Source organism: Elaeis guineensis, chromosome 16, assembly GCF_000442705.2.
Source record: "Elaeis guineensis isolate ETL-2024a chromosome 16, EG11, whole genome shotgun sequence".
Classification (NCBI taxonomy): Eukaryota; Viridiplantae; Streptophyta; class Magnoliopsida; order Arecales; family Arecaceae; genus Elaeis; species Elaeis guineensis.
In genome coordinates, this window is record NC_026008.2 from 27,126,770 (window position 1) to 27,144,984 (window position 18,215).

The following is an 18,215-nucleotide window of genomic DNA, read 5'->3' on the forward strand; positions in this document are numbered from 1 at the left end:
CATGTGTGCACAGTAGATCATCTTATACACATTCTTTTTTCTGAAGGTGCATCAAATTGGTTCCTGCATTCAAAAAAGAAAAAGTAAATTTAAAATAGTTAAGTATTGCTATGTAATGAGAAAAGGATCAACAACAAAAATATATTACTCATCAATAGGAAATGCATCCTTCGTAGGAGTTTCATCTTGAAAAATTTCGGTATCAATGCTTTTTTCAAGAGTTAAAGGGATAGCTTCTTCTGGAGCTTGAGAGGAAGAAGGTCCAGCATTAAAATTTTATTGTATATTAACCAATTGTGATTCACTTTCCTAAAAAAAATTTATTGCCTTAAAGCTTATTGTATCAGCATTAAAGTTTTGCAAACCAAATATGATCTGAAAAATATAAGTGACATTGAATATTTTCTCAATGACAGTAGGAAAAGTGAATCTATCAGTTCTTCTATCTACAGCGAGATTAAGTGCCAGTACACTTATCAATTGCTGGGCCAATTTGCCAAAAATCACAAACTTTGTGATACCGATTTCATCCTCAACAACTGTATTAAGTTTGTAATTTAGAAGAAATGCTATCTTAATATTGAGTTTTAAACTTTTCTTTTGTGTTTAAAAATTTAAAAAAATATATATAGGAAAAATAATAACTTCACCATGGTACAGGTGGGTGACCATTTTTGGTGCACTAATTATACCAAAAACTATCTCCATAGATTTTTACAGTAGACTTATAATTATAGCATGCTTTATACCACCAACCATGAGAGTTGTTGATTGTCTTTAGCATAGCTTTGCAAGTAATTTTTTCTCCCTGAAAAGGTAAAATGTTATTTCAGCTATCATTATATAAAAGAATAATAGTAAGATGGCACATGGAAAATAATGTTGTAATCAATCTATGGCAATTATTTTTTGGGCAATATATTTTTACTATACATAGTATATTTCTTTCCTGCAAATTTTACCTGAAATTTGTACAGATCCAATTCCAATAGATCTTTGATTATTTTTCTATTAGCTATTGCTTCTTGTCGAGGTTCAAGGGTGGCCTATGTTTGATGAGCCATGAATATAATTGGAGCAACCGACAGTTCCAATCTGCAAATTGATACATGTATATATTTAAGAAATTATCTATAAGGTTGGTATGTATACAATAGAATATTTAAAAATCCTATATGCGAACCTATTTTGGTACTTAGCAATCACATCGATCTGTAAATTTATAAAATATTTTGATGCTGAGGAGGTGGATAGACATGGGTTTTCTTGGATGCGAAGAAAAAATATAGAAAGATTTTATCATCAACATCTAAGAAATTTATCATAAATCCTCTTAAAAAAAATTTAAAAAGTTACCTCTATATGTTCGTACAATCATACCAACCAAGATGATTACTAGCAGGGCTTTTCTTTCCTTTTCTCGAACAGTATTTTCATCAAATTCTTGAGCTAATTTGCCCTAAAAAGTGATAACTAACCTTTCTTTTTTGCAAGATAGACAAAATTTGATAGCTAAAAAACAAAAGATAGGAGCAAGAAAGGAAAAAAAAATTAAATGGTTATAAAAAAAAGCTAAATTATTTTACTTTAAGTTCTCTATTTTCAAATTTTTTTTGAAAGTTAATTTTTCTCTGATGTATAACTGTCACACCCCTCCCCAGTCTAGGCAAGAGTGTGGCATCTGGACAAAATTTTGGTATTATCTTGTGTTGCGATTCACAAGACACTATTAAACCCTAATTGTTTACTACAACCCACCATAGTTTAGTATAAATACTCAACCTACTATAAATTAGTGTAAATATTGTACTCAAATTATTCAACAATCACACAACCTCAAGTTAGATCCAAGTCTCAATCCCTTGATATAGTTGAAGAACAACACTAGGTATTCATTTAATATCCATAACTTTACATCAAGTGCATAGTACATTCTAATACTGCTTACTTTTAGCTTATACAAACTCAGTCCAAAACATAACCCACCATGGAGTACGACATCCCAAAATAAAAATCTCCAAAATGAGCTCCTTATACTAGCTAGCATGGTCAAGGGAAAAGACACCCTTCCTCAAACCAACCTGACCAAAATGAATACTCCTCCCACTAGCTGACATGACCAACCTCTGCTAAAAATGAGTGCCGAAGATGCAACCGCTATGCTGAGCTAGAATGCCTTAAACCTATTGAAAGAAAAGAAAAGAAAGCATATAATGAGACACTAGTCCCAGTGAATGAGTAATCCATCGAACTGTGGGGAAATAAGAAAATTGATTGTAATACTCTTGATACATATATCATAAATAATTGATAAGCTTTTAAAACTTTGTCTGCTAAGTAAGAATAAATGTTGCAAATGATTATCGAAATAGAAAACTTCTGGGCTACCACCAACTACTACGCAGCGCACCCTTACTGCAGCAGTCGATATGGTGTGTCCAATAGAATTGGGCCCCACTAGGCATATTGGATCGTAAGGAGCCGCTAGGCTACCGTTGACTAACCACAATGCACCTCTACTATGGTAGTCAAATGGTGCGTCTAATACTGCTAATTCTCTATGTGCATAATATTTCGTAAGGAGGTACCAGCTGGTACTTAGACACACCCATAGGTTAATCACTCCTATAGATAATCTGCTATTGGAAGCCATATATAAATCTAAAATAATATTATGATTCTTATATGATGAAGTTGAAATATAGGAGCCCTAGTGAGAAAGTAAGTATATATTTAAATTTTTTGAATGATTATTCTTTTGAAATATTGATGAATGTTAATTAATTTTTTTTTATTTTCTTTTATTTGTATTTAGGTACTTCTTTTATGAGTGTGGACAAACATACATTCATATTAACTAGAGAATGATGGTGATCATTTGGATTCTCAATATAAGGTAAATATTATCTTTATTTTTGAATATTTTAAATTTTTAGGATATACTTTTTACTTTTAATAGAGCTTTTGATTATAATTATTATTCTTGTATATAATTATGATTATCTTAGATTCTTTATGATCATGTCATAAGATCTGATTTTTTTTATTATGAAATTTTACTTAAAATTTAACTAATATCTAAAATAGTATTCGATTTATATCCATATCCGGATAAATAAATATCGATATATTTAATATTCAATTTGTATCCATATCCATTTATAAGAAATACGGATATGCTTGATATCCGATTCATATCCGTATCCGCTTATAACAAATATGGATATGTCTGATATCCGATTCATATCTGTATCTGTTTAGAATAAATATGAATATTAATTTTGATATCCATTTAATATCTGTATTTGTACGTTGAAAAATATAGATACAAATATGGATATACCACTATCCGATCCATATTCGATCTATTTTCAGCCCTATCTGGCCCGGAGTATGGTCCGAATAGTGACTGATCGTGGGTTGGTTGGTAGTGGCATAGCCAAGATTTTTATCTGGGACATAGGGGATGGAGGGTGGAGGTTCAAACCACTAAACTAATAAAGATTTTTTATTCCTTTGGGGTTCAAAAATACATATATACAAAATTTTTTGGATAATATTTACATATCCTTAAGGGTATTATATCAAAACTTGGGGGTTCACTTGAACCCCAATATAAAAGGTGGCTCCATCTCTATTGGTTGGACTCTTCTTCTCTCGTAGGGTCATAATCCCTAATCAAAATCATTAGTCATCTTTATTCTTCTCCCTCATCAACTAGGGCTCCCGACTTATTGTCTCTCTGTTTCCATCACCTCTCCAATCCTTGAAGCTCATCCCTCGTTGCCCATCACCAATCATTAGTCCAAGCAAGGTGAAGATGAGCTTTGTACCCTACTCACAAATCCTCCTTTCCCCTGTTGAAGTCTTAGTCTCTCTTGGGTAGAGGTGTCAAAATGGGTTTGGCCCACGGGGCTAGCCTGGCCCAACCCTAACAATAGGGTGGACTGGACTGTCATATTACTAGCCTAAATAATAATTGAGCTTTTTGCGCCCTCCCCCCCCGCAACCTGAGCCCAAGGGCTGAGGTGGGTTGGCTGGGCTAGCCTGATTGGGCCAATGAAAAATTTAAAAAAATAATCATTTGATTATCTGAAGTAGGACAAATTTTTTCTTTCCCCATTCCAGCTTTCGTTTCCTCCCTCTCAGTTTCTTTCTATCTCTCACAATCACAGACTACTCAATCTTCAACTCCTAGTTCATCTGCACCACCACCATCTCTTGGCTTGACAGGAAGCATCTCATCTTCGACCAGGTGGACCTCCAGGACCATCATCAGGGCCATTGAGAAGGTCAGATCACAGAGTGGGAGGATCTCCAAATTCTTATTTGTACATGAAATTGGTTGCATGGCTTTATTCCAAATGATAATTTTTTTATATTCTTTAGATTTATTTTAATATCTTGACTAATGATTGATTTTCAATGAGATTGATTATCTAATTCTTTTATTATTATAAATTTTAGATGAAGAGAATAGTCTTGAGACATGTGTGTCAAAAGCAGATTCAATTGTTGTGCAGTTTGAGGAAGAGGTAAATGAAGATAATGAATATGATTTGTTGTGGACATTGAATTTTACATGATTTGGTATAATGAATTATTGAATTGGTGATATTTGAAACTTTAAATTTATACTTTATTAATATTTGGGTTGAATTTTTGAATTTTAGATATTTGAATTGATGATATTTCAATTGAGAATATGCAGATTTATAAGCATATAATATATGTTGATTTTTATCAGGTTATTATTTTTTTAAGATTTTGGTAGGCTGGCCTGGCCCAACTCACAGCCCTTAAAGAGCTAGGTTGGGCTAGCTATATGCTATCCCATTTTTTGGCTAGGCCTAGTCTAGCCCAGCCGATCAAATTTTAGGCCCGTGTGGGCTAGGCTGGGTTGGGCCAACCCATTTTGACACCTCTACTCTTAGACTGTGTTTAGATATGAAATAATCTAGGATCAGGGTTAGGCCATGGTTATTCTGAAAGTCCAACAGAACACCACTTTTGGGTCACCAATCTTCAGCCAATCAACATAGATTTAGCCAGCTAATCATGCATCCAAATGCAGAATTCAGCCTTGATCTTCTTCCATGCTGTTTCCCGGATGGAAGTGGCACTGGATTTTGATAAACGCCAAGGTTTCTATTGGCTTCTCCCTCTTTACAGCTGCTGAAGCCCGGACGGCATGGTATCTAGATTTACCTTCCACTACTGATTAATTCTCCCATAACTCCCCTAATTCCCATCTTGTTCCAATCTCAAATGCACCTAATTGCATCATTATGTTATGGCTAACCTCCCAGAAAGCAGGTGGTTGGCTGCTGCAAGAGGAAAAAGTTAGCTAGTTTCAACAGTGAAAAGCTTAGGAGGGAGAGCATTTGTAATCTTAAAAAATTACTAAAATTCAACATTAAAAGTGCTTGACCTTATTAGAAAAAAATCTAAAATTTTGAAATAATATTTATGAGATGAGGATAGGTGGACATGTAATCTTTTATCCACCATGATTGATGCAAAAAAAACATCAATATGTTGCCGATGATAGAGAGATAGGGATAGAGTGGAGAGGTAACAGTATGGCATGAGAGGACCTCAGGCTCTTACTCGAGGACTTTCTCCTTGGAGTTCATGAAGAGCCCATACTTTTTTTCATCATCGTGGTCATCATTGTTACCATCTCCAACATTATAAAAAGAATGGGAGGAGCCCATTGGGATGGGGGGAGGGTCCCAGATCCGGACGGAGGGGCTAAGGAAGCGTGGGGTGCAAGCTATGGAGAATTGGAAGAGAATGGAGAAGTAGCGGCATGGCATGTGAGGACCTCGAGCTCTTGACCCCTCCTTAGAGATCTTGAAGTTTGTGAGGAGCCCGTGCTCTTCTTCATCATCACCTCCATCTCCACCACCATGGGAGGAATGGGAGGAGCCCATTGGGATGGAGGGAGAGGGAGGGGTAGGCAGTGGTAGAGCTGGTCTCCATCAGAGGCACTACCACGGTCGAAGAGATGGATTTTGTATGATTTTTTTGGAGAGTAATTATGTCCATTTTTTTTTTTTTGCAACGTTGCCAAAGAATTAATATCTGGATAGCCACCCCTCCTTAAGACTTTTAAATTGCCTCTTGAGAGAACAATCTAGATTGCCATCTAAAAAACATATGAAATATAGTAATCCGATGGGTTTATTTTAAATTGTTGGCAATAGATTGCCCACTACCAAACATAACCTTCATTTAAGTGAATTATGTAGTGCAATTAATAAAATTAAAGATAAATTATAGGAATACCCCCTCAACTTTAATCCAATTTCACTTACACTCTCTATACATTAAAAAGTATCAAACTAGTCCTTCTAGTTATCGATATATTTCGATGTGGTTTAGTCATTTATCTTCGTTAATAAAATTTTTTAAATGATAAAAATATCTATTTCCTCATCTTCTCTCTCTTCTCTCTTTTTTTCTCTCCGATTGATCTCCTCCTCCATTACCGACGTCCCTCTTTCTCTCTCCTCCTTCCTCCTCTTCTTTCTCCTCCTTCCCTTCTCCCCCATTTCTCCTCCTCTCCTTCCTCCTCTTTCTCTCTCCTCCTTTCTGTCCTCTCCTTTTTTCACTCATTCTTCCATCTCCTTCTCTTCCTCTCCATCTACTTCTCATCATCATTCTCCTCCTCCAAGCCGCCCATAAACCATTCCTCTTCACAATGGCCTCCACCTCCGTCCCTTCTTCTCTTACCCATCTTTTTTCTTCCCATCCTCTTCTCCTTTTTTTCCTCTTCCTCCATCCTATTCCTTGCTGGCAGTCCCTCTCCCCTCCCATTCTTCCTTATCCTCTTTCTCCTCCTCATCCTCTTTCTCCTTGAAATCAACCCATGAGCTCTATCATTTTAGATGGCCTCCTCTACATCCGCCTCTTCTCATCGATAAAAGATCCTTTCTTTTTCTCTTCCTTCTCACTCCTCTCTTCTCCTCCATGATAGCTCCCTACACCTCCTTCCCTTCCTTCTTATCCATTTCATCTCCTCATCCTCCTCTTCCTCCAAACCATCCATAAGTCATCCCCTTCACGGCAGTCCCTTCTACTTCCCCCCTTCCCGCCTCTTCCCCTCTTCTTCCTCTCCATTCTCTTCTTCTTCTTATTCTTCTTCTCCTCCTTTAACCCATTCTGCACCAACGTCCCTTCTCCTCTACTCCCTTTCCCCTTATCTACTTTTCTTTCTCATCTTCTTCCTCTTCCAAACCACCCATAAATAAGGGGTATTTTCATCTATTGAGAGAGAAATCTAACACTATTGATTGGTAAAATAAATGGTTTGATCATATTGAAACATATCGATAACTAGAAAGATCAGTTTGACACTTTTTAAAGTATAAGGGATAAATAAAATTGAGCTAAAATTGAGGGATGTTCTTATAATTTATCTTAAAATTAAAAATAAAATCTTATTCTATTTTTTTCCCAAACATATACGATTCAAGGAAAAAAGCAACTAATCGGGTGCTAAGATTTGATGTCCAAGGCCGATGAATCAATGGAATCGACGAAGAAAGGGAAGAAAGTGGAGTCCTTTACTGTACTAATATAAATTAAAAATTTTTTTATCAATTTAATGTAGATTCAAACTTATTTATCGAAGTAATATAAAATAGAAAAATTTTATTTGGAATGGTATTTTTTACGAATAAAATATCATTCTAAATGGCATTTATCTGGTCCAGTCAGTCCAACTCGTCAGCCCACATGGATGAAGAAAAATATCATTACGAATGGCGTTTCTAAAAATACTATTCTGAATGGTGCTTTTAGAAATGCCATTCTGAATGACGCTTTAAAAATACCATCCATAATGATATTTATATGTATCTATAAAAAAAAAATTAGAACACCATTCATATGCTGCCTCCTTCTTCGATGACATCCTCTCCTCGATCCCTTCCGGTAAGCCACTGTCCCCCCTTCCCCTCTCTTCTTTCCCCCACCCCTCTTCCTTGTCTCTCCCTCTTCCCCTCTTCCTCCCACGGCCCCCTCCTCCCCCCATCCGACACCCCCCACCCCCTGTCGGCCGTGCCCCCCTACCTGCTGTCCCCTCCTCCTCCCATCCGACACCCCCCACCCCCCATCGACTACCCTCATCCAACACCCACCCCCTACCCCCCATCGGCTGCCCCCTCGCCCCCACCCCTCTTCCTTCTCTCCCCCTCTTCCCCTCTTTCTCCCTCGGCCCCCCTCCCCCTGCTGGCCCTCTCTTCTCTCTCCCTCTGTCCGATTGGTCAGTTGTGCGATGCCCCCTTCTCCCCCCATCCAACACCCCCCTCCTCCATTGATTTCCCCCTCCCTCATCCCCCAACCCTACGGCCCTGTCTCCCAATGCTGCGCCCCCATCTCTCCCCACCACTCACACCACACCCCGTTCCTCTTCCTTCTCTCTCTCCTTTCGAACTCTTTTAGCCATTTTTTTTTTTTTGCTAATGTATTCGTTAATTTAATGTATCTGTTAATATTGTTTGTTATATTATTGAAAATAGATCCGAATCTGACTTTTTCTAAAATCTGATTAAAAAATTTAAATATATTACATTGTATAGAACTATAGACCCATCTCTTGATTAATGTATATATTCTATAGCATCCGTATATTTATATATTTTTGTATGGGTGAGAGAATTATGTACATTGATCAATTGACTGTCTAGTTTAGATAGTTTGAAAATTATAATTAATTTTATAGATAATTACAGTAATCAAACAATATGCAGAGAATTCGAGAAAAATTTCGGACAGTCGTGTGGGGAGAACTAAGAGAAAATATTATCAAAATTTTTTTTGAATCCTATTGCATATCATTTGATTACTGTAATTATCTATAGAATTAATACAATTTTTGAATAAGATAGGATCTATCTTTACCTATTAGTTGATGATAGGATGTATTTATTATGTAAATCATTTTATTAAAATAATTATTAATATTATATATTTTGATTTTAATATTGTCAGAATTTTTTAAAAAAATGGCCAATGCTCGAGTTCGTCTACTATTGTATTATGATGGCACAATAGAAAATGGCTAAGATGGCATGCAGTACAGTCAGCTTACAAATTGGATGGTTAGACTGTCTTCATCATTATCATGTCAAGAATTATTAAACCATCTATATAGTGATATTCCTATAGACAGAGAAAAATATGAAATCAAATTGAGGTGGAGATTTTCTAATTTATCAAGACAGTTAATATAGAGCAAGTATATCTTAGCTCCAATTGATGATGATGAAGATGTCCAAAAAATACTAATATTTTTTTTAAAATTTTTAGAATACTAATATATTAAATTATATATTAAAAAAGAAGATATACCCTCTACTGAAAATACTACTCAAATAATGGTACTGAGATTTTGGTACTTTAGTAGGCTTTTAACCCAAGAGGATGATACCCCTGGACCTTCTTCACCTTTCGTAAGTCCAATAGTGCGAACTATTAGTATTGAGGCCATGTTTGCAAAACAGCATTCTAATACTGTTGGCTCTAGTTGTCCAATTATTCAAAGTCCTATAGTGACTTATCCTATGATGATTTCGCTTATGGTGACTTCTCCTATGCTGGAAGTAGTAGTAAGTGTGAGATACAACACTCAAATGAAGGACAATGATTGGGTCAGCACTGAAATAAATTCTGATAACCAAGGTTTTGAATCAGATAAGAATGAGGCTGATGAAGAATAGCTTGAAGAGGACAGTAATAATAATGAAGATGAAAATGAAAATGGTGATGAAGATAATCAGCCCAATATTATAGGAGAACTTGAACCTCATTTGCATGAAGATGATAATATAGGAGAACCTAAACCTCGTTTGCATGAACCTTTATAATTTTTTAGCAACTTAAATTTAGATCATGATAGTAGTGTTAGTACTGGTTGAAGATTAAACTCTGACTCTCAGTTTTGAAACTCTTCGATGACTGAATTTTCTATAAGTCTGGTGTTTCAGAGTAAAGATGAGCTAAAGAGAGCTGTTGATCGTTATCACATTCGAAAGCATCAGATATATAATGTAGTTCAATCACATTCAAAGTTATGATCCACACGATGTGCATCATCATATACTGAACAAGAAGATAAATGGAGGCTTCATGCTACAATTTTGAAAAAAATATGGATATTTTCAGATCATAAGATATTAGGGTTCTCACACTTGTTTATTTAAGGGATTGAGTCAAGACCACAAATATGTCAGTGGAAGGATGATTGGCATACTAGTCCAATATTTGGTTGAGAAAGATCAGGTGTTAAAGTTGAAACTATTGTGACAGTCGTTAATGAGCAATTTCAATGTACTATATCATACAGAAAAGTATGGTGTGGAAAACAACAGAAGGTATTGGTTGATATTTATGGAGAATGGGAGCCGTCTTATACAAAATTACTCTATTATATGGCTGCACTCCAAAATGTAAACTTTGGCACTATTATTTTATGGGATTTCTTTCCAACTGAGAATTTCAATGTGTAGGATTTAAATTATGTTTTCTGGACTTTTCAACCATCTATCCAGGGTTGGAGGCACTATCATCCTATAATCAGCATTGATGGCACACACTTGTATATAAAGTTTAAAGGTAAGATGCTAATTACAATAGGAGTTGATATAAAGAATGAGATTTATCTCTTAGCATATATAATTGTGGATGAGGAGATGACTGCTAGTTGGAGTTGGTTTCTTTTCTGGCTCAGAACACATATCGCACAAGATAGAAATAGAATATGTCTAATTTCTGATAGATATTCAGGTATATTAAATATCATTGCAGATGAGCCTATTGGATGGAGTCCGCCACGTGCCTATCATCGATACTGCTTAAAATATATCTGCAGCAATTTCAACACTCATTTTAAAAATGCACAGCTCAAAAGAGCAGTATGGCAAACAGGGAGCACTCATCAAGTTTGCAAGCTCAACTTTATCATGGATAGAATCAAGACAGTGAATGTAGAGGCTTGGAGTTGGCTGTCTGAGTTGGAACCAGAGAAGTGGACATTAGGATGCCAGCATGCGCTATGGTGTTTTAACTACAAATTTATCGAAGATTTTTAACAGTGTCTTACGATGAGCTAGAAATGTGTTGATTACAGCTTGGTTCAAATAATATTTTACCATCTTGTGAAATATTTTAATACGAAATATGCTCAAGCTTCAAGATATGTGCAGGAGAACTCAAATAGTTTTTTTACTTCTTATATTGTAATTAAGATTGCAGAAGATCAAGTTAAAGTTAGCCAACATACTGTAACAGCATTCAATATCTAATAAGGCATATATGAAGTGCTTATGAGAAGAGAAAGTGCAAGGTTAAGAGGTGGAGAAAATTTTCAAACTGTGACTTTAAGTGACAGAAAATATTCTTGTGAAAAGTAAAGCATCTATAGATATCTTTGTTCCCATGTTTTAGTTGTGTACAAAAAAATTACTGTACATTTTAGTGGATTCGTGGATGATGCATACACAGTTACGGTATACATGAATGCTTGAAGTGGTAAATTTTATCCATTACCATATGAAGACTATTGGATGTCCCCACATATGTTCACATGTATTCTTTATCATCATCATTTGAGATCTACACAAAAAGACAGGTCAAAGTCAACAAGGTTGCAAAATGAGATGCATGATAGATAAATAAAAAGCAAGAATCATTATGGCATTTATAGAGAACAGGATCATGATCGTCGTCGCTATCCTAGGTTACTTTCATACACATCGACTTCAAGCAGTCAAAGATATTAAAGGCAGCAGATATATTGCTCTATGTATTTTTAGAGTTATGTATTATTTTATGTATTTTCGATAGTTGAACTGTTGTGTAATCTATGTTCAGAATTATGTATTATTCTATCCATTATTTTATATATAATTATAGAGTTATATTTATCATGAAATGAATTAGTATCATATTTCTCATGCTCTAATACACTTAGGATGTATGTTATTGTTTTAGAGTCATTAGTGTGTTATGACTTACGAGGGATGGCATTCGGGCCCTCGAGACCGCAGTATTCTTATATTGCAGGAAACCCATCACTCACAAGCCATCTTAAATAGTAATGTAAGCATTCTATTCCTAATCTGACTATTTATATTTTTATAAAGAAAATCTTGTTGGAGAGATACACATTATCTAATTATTCTATCTTATTGTAGGAGTCCAGACACCTTCGATTATGACGAGCCGATATTGATATATGGAGGACGGAAGATATCTCAGATAGAGTTATAAATTATTTATGATATTTGAGATTTTATAGAGTCTATCGGATTGAGCGGATACAGATGGATATATGTCTTATTACTGTCTTACTTGAGAGATAGCACCCAGATACACACACATTTCATCTTCTATTCGATGAGGCGACCATCACGTTACAGGATGTTAGTGTCCTCACCAAACTATCAGTTGATGGTGAGATACTTACAGGAACTGATCCCACTCTTAGCATTCTAGAGTAGTAGGATATGTACTACTGATTACTAAGATTTCAGTTCGAGGTACAATTTTTTAATCATTCATGATTGAGGATAGAGTGTTTGGATGATCATTATCGATATTTGCATATTGAAGATGATGCATCAGAGAAGATGGTGTGACAGTATGTTAGGAGATACGTACTACGATTATTAGGAGGTATCTTTTTATCTGATACTTCATCTAACAAGGTGAAGTTAATGTTTTTATTATTATTAGAAGATTTAGATTTCACTCATAGGCTCAGTTGGGGCAATGCAGTACTAATTTGCTTGTATAGGGCTATGTGTTGAAATTCTATGACAGATCAGTCAAATATTGAAGGTTATCTTGTATTTATTGCAGGTATGTGATATATAAATTTTAATTTTTTACATTCTATTATAGCTCTGATTGGGCATATCATATATATTTTTTTGGAAGTGGCAGATTTAGGCATAAGAGAGGATGCCGACTATTAGTCCATTATGAAAACAGTTGCTTGAGATGCCATCAGAGCAATACGATCTCGATATTTCATTTAGATTAGACACATTTTGGGGATATAGGAATACAAATATTAATTCTATTACTTGCAACTTACTACCATTTTTAATCCGATGAAATTCAATTAATATGAACACACTGTCAAGTAGATGGAACGTTGCATTTGACGTTCACCATGTGTCGACAAAAGTGACACGAGTTTATAGATGTCGGCTGGATACATTAACTGATACATATAGATGAATAATTTTAATTTATGTATAAATATTATTTTATAGTATTCATAGTCTATTGAAAAATGAGCTTACTAATCTGACTTTATTTTTAACTCTATCAGTTTTTGTGGGAGCCATATACAGATCAGATATGATCCATATTACCACAGATTTGTATGGATGGATATGATATATGGAATATTAGGGTGCTGTTTATTTATTTTGATGTGGTAGAATGGCACTTTCCAGATCATGTGCTATGGTAATTTAGCCGGATTTAGGATATCCCAGAGCAGTTTGATACCAGTCAGTGACTTCATTGTATTAATCGATGAGAGAGAGCTCAAATTGACTGACGTATTAGACATGCACAATATATCATCATTTGGAATATATGATGAGATCATATAGTTTATGGTGATGACATATTGAGAGGTCATCCATATATCGAGGACTACGTGGCTTAGTTTCTTAGCATTATAGTATTGTCATCGGATAGCCTCGGTATGCAGTTTCAAGATGCGAGGGTGAAAGTTCTACTGTGCGCATTTGGTAAGGCCTCAAAAATTATGTCTTATATCAATCTTATATTTAATTTCAATTCATTAAGTCTTCATTTTATTTCTCATCATTAATACAAAATATTTTATATAATTACATTATATTTTTGTTTTATGATCTATAATGTATTGTAATTTTTTTTTGACATGTAGATTGATCGTTTGTCGGGTCTTATGTTGGACACTCATTATGCTCTATCTACGATTGATAAGGACAAGCAGATTCGGATACTATGGGAGATAGAGAGATCATGTTTAGGGATATTAACGATGATTGGAGCATCCTATGCGTCAGATATGAGATATACACCGTCACTATATATTTCAGATATGCCAGCACCATATATTCTGCAGATGTTATCGTCATATGCTGCACATATGCCATCGTTTTTTGATCCACAGATGCCAAGACCTTTATCTTCCTACATGCCCAAGATGACAGCATCGGATCTGAGTTGGCATCATGACTCTTCATCTGAGTAATCTGATCTTTTTGTTACAAGTCCATCATTGGATCCATATGAGAGGGTTAAGGAGGTCACTCAACTCGTAGATGCTCCAACAGCACCTATTATTCCTGATATGCATGCTTAAGAGATATCCACTGATATAGGAGAGGGACCATTACAGGTGACACAGGAGCAGGAGGGACCGTTTGAGGACCTTCGTAAGAAGGTCCAAGCGGCCATGGGCATCACGACGTCCTTGTGGGACTTAACATTTTTTGAATTTATAGTATTGTGAGATTTTTTGATAAACTTTATATTTTTATTCTATCTTATATTATTAATTATTATTTCTATCAGAGTTTTAGATATTTTACTTATTTAATTTCAAGTGTTAGGATGCTATATGGTTTGTCATGATCTTAAGATGTATCTTGAAAAAAAATTAGGAAAGAAATATCATGTTAAACGAGCTATCTAAATAAGTTTAAAAAATAATATCATACATCAAAAAAGCATAAATAATAATAAAAAAATATATCATGCATCTCAAAAAATTAATTTAAAAAATATAAATAAAACATATCACGCACCGAAGGTTAAGGTGAAAAAAAATTACCTTAAAAACATCATTTGGACATATGCCACTACTTTTTGATCCATAGATGCTACGGCCCTCATCTTCCTACATGCCTCAGATGATAGCACTGGATCCGAGTTGGCATCATGACTCTTCATCTGAGTGGTTTGATCTTTTTGTTACAGGCCCATCATTGGATCTAGATAAGGGGGTTGAGGAGATCACTCAGCGCGTAGATGCTCCAGCAGCACCTGTTTTCTTGATATGCATACTCAGGAGACGTCTACTGATATAGAAGAGGGACCATCATAAATGATACAGGAGCAGGAGCGACTGTTAAGGATCTTTGTGAGAAGGTCCAAGGCTCCAAGCGGCCACGGGCACCACAATGCCCTTGTGAGACTTAGTATTTTTTGGATTTACAGTACTACGAGATTTTTTTTATAATTATATATTTTTATTCTATCTTATATTATTAATTATTATTTCTATTAGAGTTTTAGATATTTTACTTGCTTAATTTCAAGTGTTAGGATGCTATATGGTTTATCATGATCTTTAGATGTGTTTCGAAAAAAGTTGAAGAAAAAAATGTCACGTTAAAAGAACTATCTAAACTAGTTTAAAATATAATATCATGTATTAAAAAAATATAAATAATAATGAGAAAATATATCACATCCAAAAAAATTGATTTAAAAAATATAAATAAAACATATCATGCATCAGAGATTAAGGTGAAAAAAAAAACCAACCTTAGAAATGTGAGGTTGAATGACATTTTTAAAAACGTCATATGGCATGGTGCTTTCAAAAAAATTATTCTAAATGGTACTTTTTAAAGCGTCATTCAGAATGGTACTTTTAGAAGCGCCATTCGCAATGGTGTTTTCAATTTTTTTTTTTTTTTGGTGGAATTCCACGTAGATGGGGGGTATGATGACTGGATCAAAGAAACGTCATTTGGAATGATATTTTCTTAAGAAAAATACCATTTCAAATGATATTTTTCAACTTTTGTATTACTTTGTAAATAAATTAAAATCTATACTACATTGATAAAAAAAAATTAAATTACATCAGTAAGGTAGAGGACTTAAGCAAGCGAATTTTACTTTTGCTTCTTCCTCCAGGCCTTCTTCTTTGCCCCAGTGGCATGCCTCTTGTGCATGAGATCCCGAGAGATACCTGCAAGGACAAATAGGCGACGCCATGAGAGTGACCTCGCATGAAGGAATCCAAGTGATTTTATAATTGTTCCGATCGAGAGAGGCAAATCTAGAGAAGAAATCCAAGGATTTTACCCATTTTAGCAGAGCGCCGGCTGCCACAAGGCCTTCTCTCTCTTTCACTCATCTAGAAAACCCTTGGATGGGGACTCCGAAACCCGATAAAATAATTGTAAAAATCTCAGATCAGGTCGGTCTAAAATCGGGCCATAGCCCATAAGCCGGTGCAGGCAATGCTGATTTTATCTAAGCGATCCTCCTGCCCCTCGCCCTTTCTCTCATGCCATTTCCTTCTCTCCTCTCTCCTCCCTCTCTGTCTCTCCCATTGCCGCTGCTGCCAGTCCTCTCTCTCCCCCACTTCGCCTCTACTATCGTGAGCCCTACGAGAATATTTTTTTTTTTAACTCCCGCTCATTTACGATCTTCGGCTTGCTGTTTTCCCCTTTCTTCGGTCGCTCTCCAACTACATCCAGCTCGTACAAGCCCCGCCGCCGTCCTTCGACAGAGATGGGTAATCCTTCCCTTGCTTCTCCTCTTTTTCTTCCATTTCTTGTTATTTTGCCATCAATCTTTGATCTAATCTGCATTCTTGATTTCAATACCATTGCCTCGTGTCTAATATTTGATTGTCGGTCATGGTGCCTTAGCTCCTGCGAAAATCTTCAATTCTCTATTCTATCCATTCTCCCTTGTGCAGAATTGATGGATAATTTTTTTTTTTAAACTGGAAATTAGATTTCTTGATTCTTTTTTTCTTCTCTAATCGAATTTATCATCGTGTAATGTGTATTGAATAAACGATTTTTCTGCTTTGAAGTCTTATTTGAGTTATTTTTCTTAAAATAGTCCAAAATTCAAGATTTGTTCGATGGAGTTCCCAATTCTCGATCTTTTTCTTGTTAGTTTAGGGTTTATGTTTTTCTATGTAGCAATCTATGAACTTCATATTTTTTATTGTTTATTAGGCTTTTGAGATCCCTCCATTGATGTGGAGAAATAAAATCTTTCTCAACAGCAAAACTTATAGTTTTGTTACATCAGAGAACTCAGAAAAAAAAACTCCTGATTTGAGTGCCTAAGGTTTTTATTCATAGGGCATCTTTGCCATGTCCATGCAGCCAATCGATTTAGCAGAAAAGTAATCACATTGGTTGATTGTTGTTGGATCTAGAAATAAAAGAAATGAATGATAGTTTATTATGATATGTTGAATGATATCTGTTGCTTTTTTTCGACAAAAAGATTCACTTTTTTTTTTACTTTCACACAGATAACATGATTCCTGATTCAGATTCTATCAATGATATTCTTCTTCCGCCTCCTGTCGCCACTGGTAACTTAATCAGTAAACCTCTAGTCAAATTGTATTACTTGTTGCCAAACTTAATAATCTGCATATATATTGGCAGAGCAAACACTGGGTAAATTTTGACCCAAGCTGCATGCTAAAACCACCAAAATGACTCCTGTGTCCTCCAGTATATCTGATTCTACCCAACCCATTCAGCTCAAGGATTCTTATCCAGATCCTAAGCATCAGGAGCATTCAAGTATTTCACCTCTTCGCATTGCTGATTCATATACTATTGCCTCTAATAACCATGTCACTCAAGAATCTGTGAGTCAATCAAAGACCATGAGTTCAGAAGATTTGATCTCAAACGTTGACAATAGGGAGGGTCTACAGCAGGATCAAAGAAATTCAGGAGAGGTAGAGACAAACCCTTCAGCAAGTTGACCCATTCGAACAAATTCATTGCTCCTTTAGTAAGTTCTCATTGTTTTCAGGATGCAGATATGTTCTTCAGTATGGATTCATTCCCTTGACAATCTTTTGCAGCCTACCTCAACCAATGGTATAACAAATTTTAGGTTTTTTATTCTATTTGTTCTTGGCTTCTTTCTCTTTTGAAATTGATTTTCTCTTCCATGCCTGCTTGCTTATTTGTTGACATATTTTATTGACAGCTAGGGCTGTGGGTAGATTTAAACCTAAAGCCATGCAGCCACAAAATAAGAAACTTGTAACACCATCTAGTGCTGTTTTGGAAGTTGACAAATCAGTTAGTGCCTTAAATCTTAAATCCAACAGGTCTCCACTAGAGGCTGTTCCCTCGAAGCTTCATACAACTCAAGAACCCCTTAGCTTAATCAAGGAATCAGTGGTTCCCTAT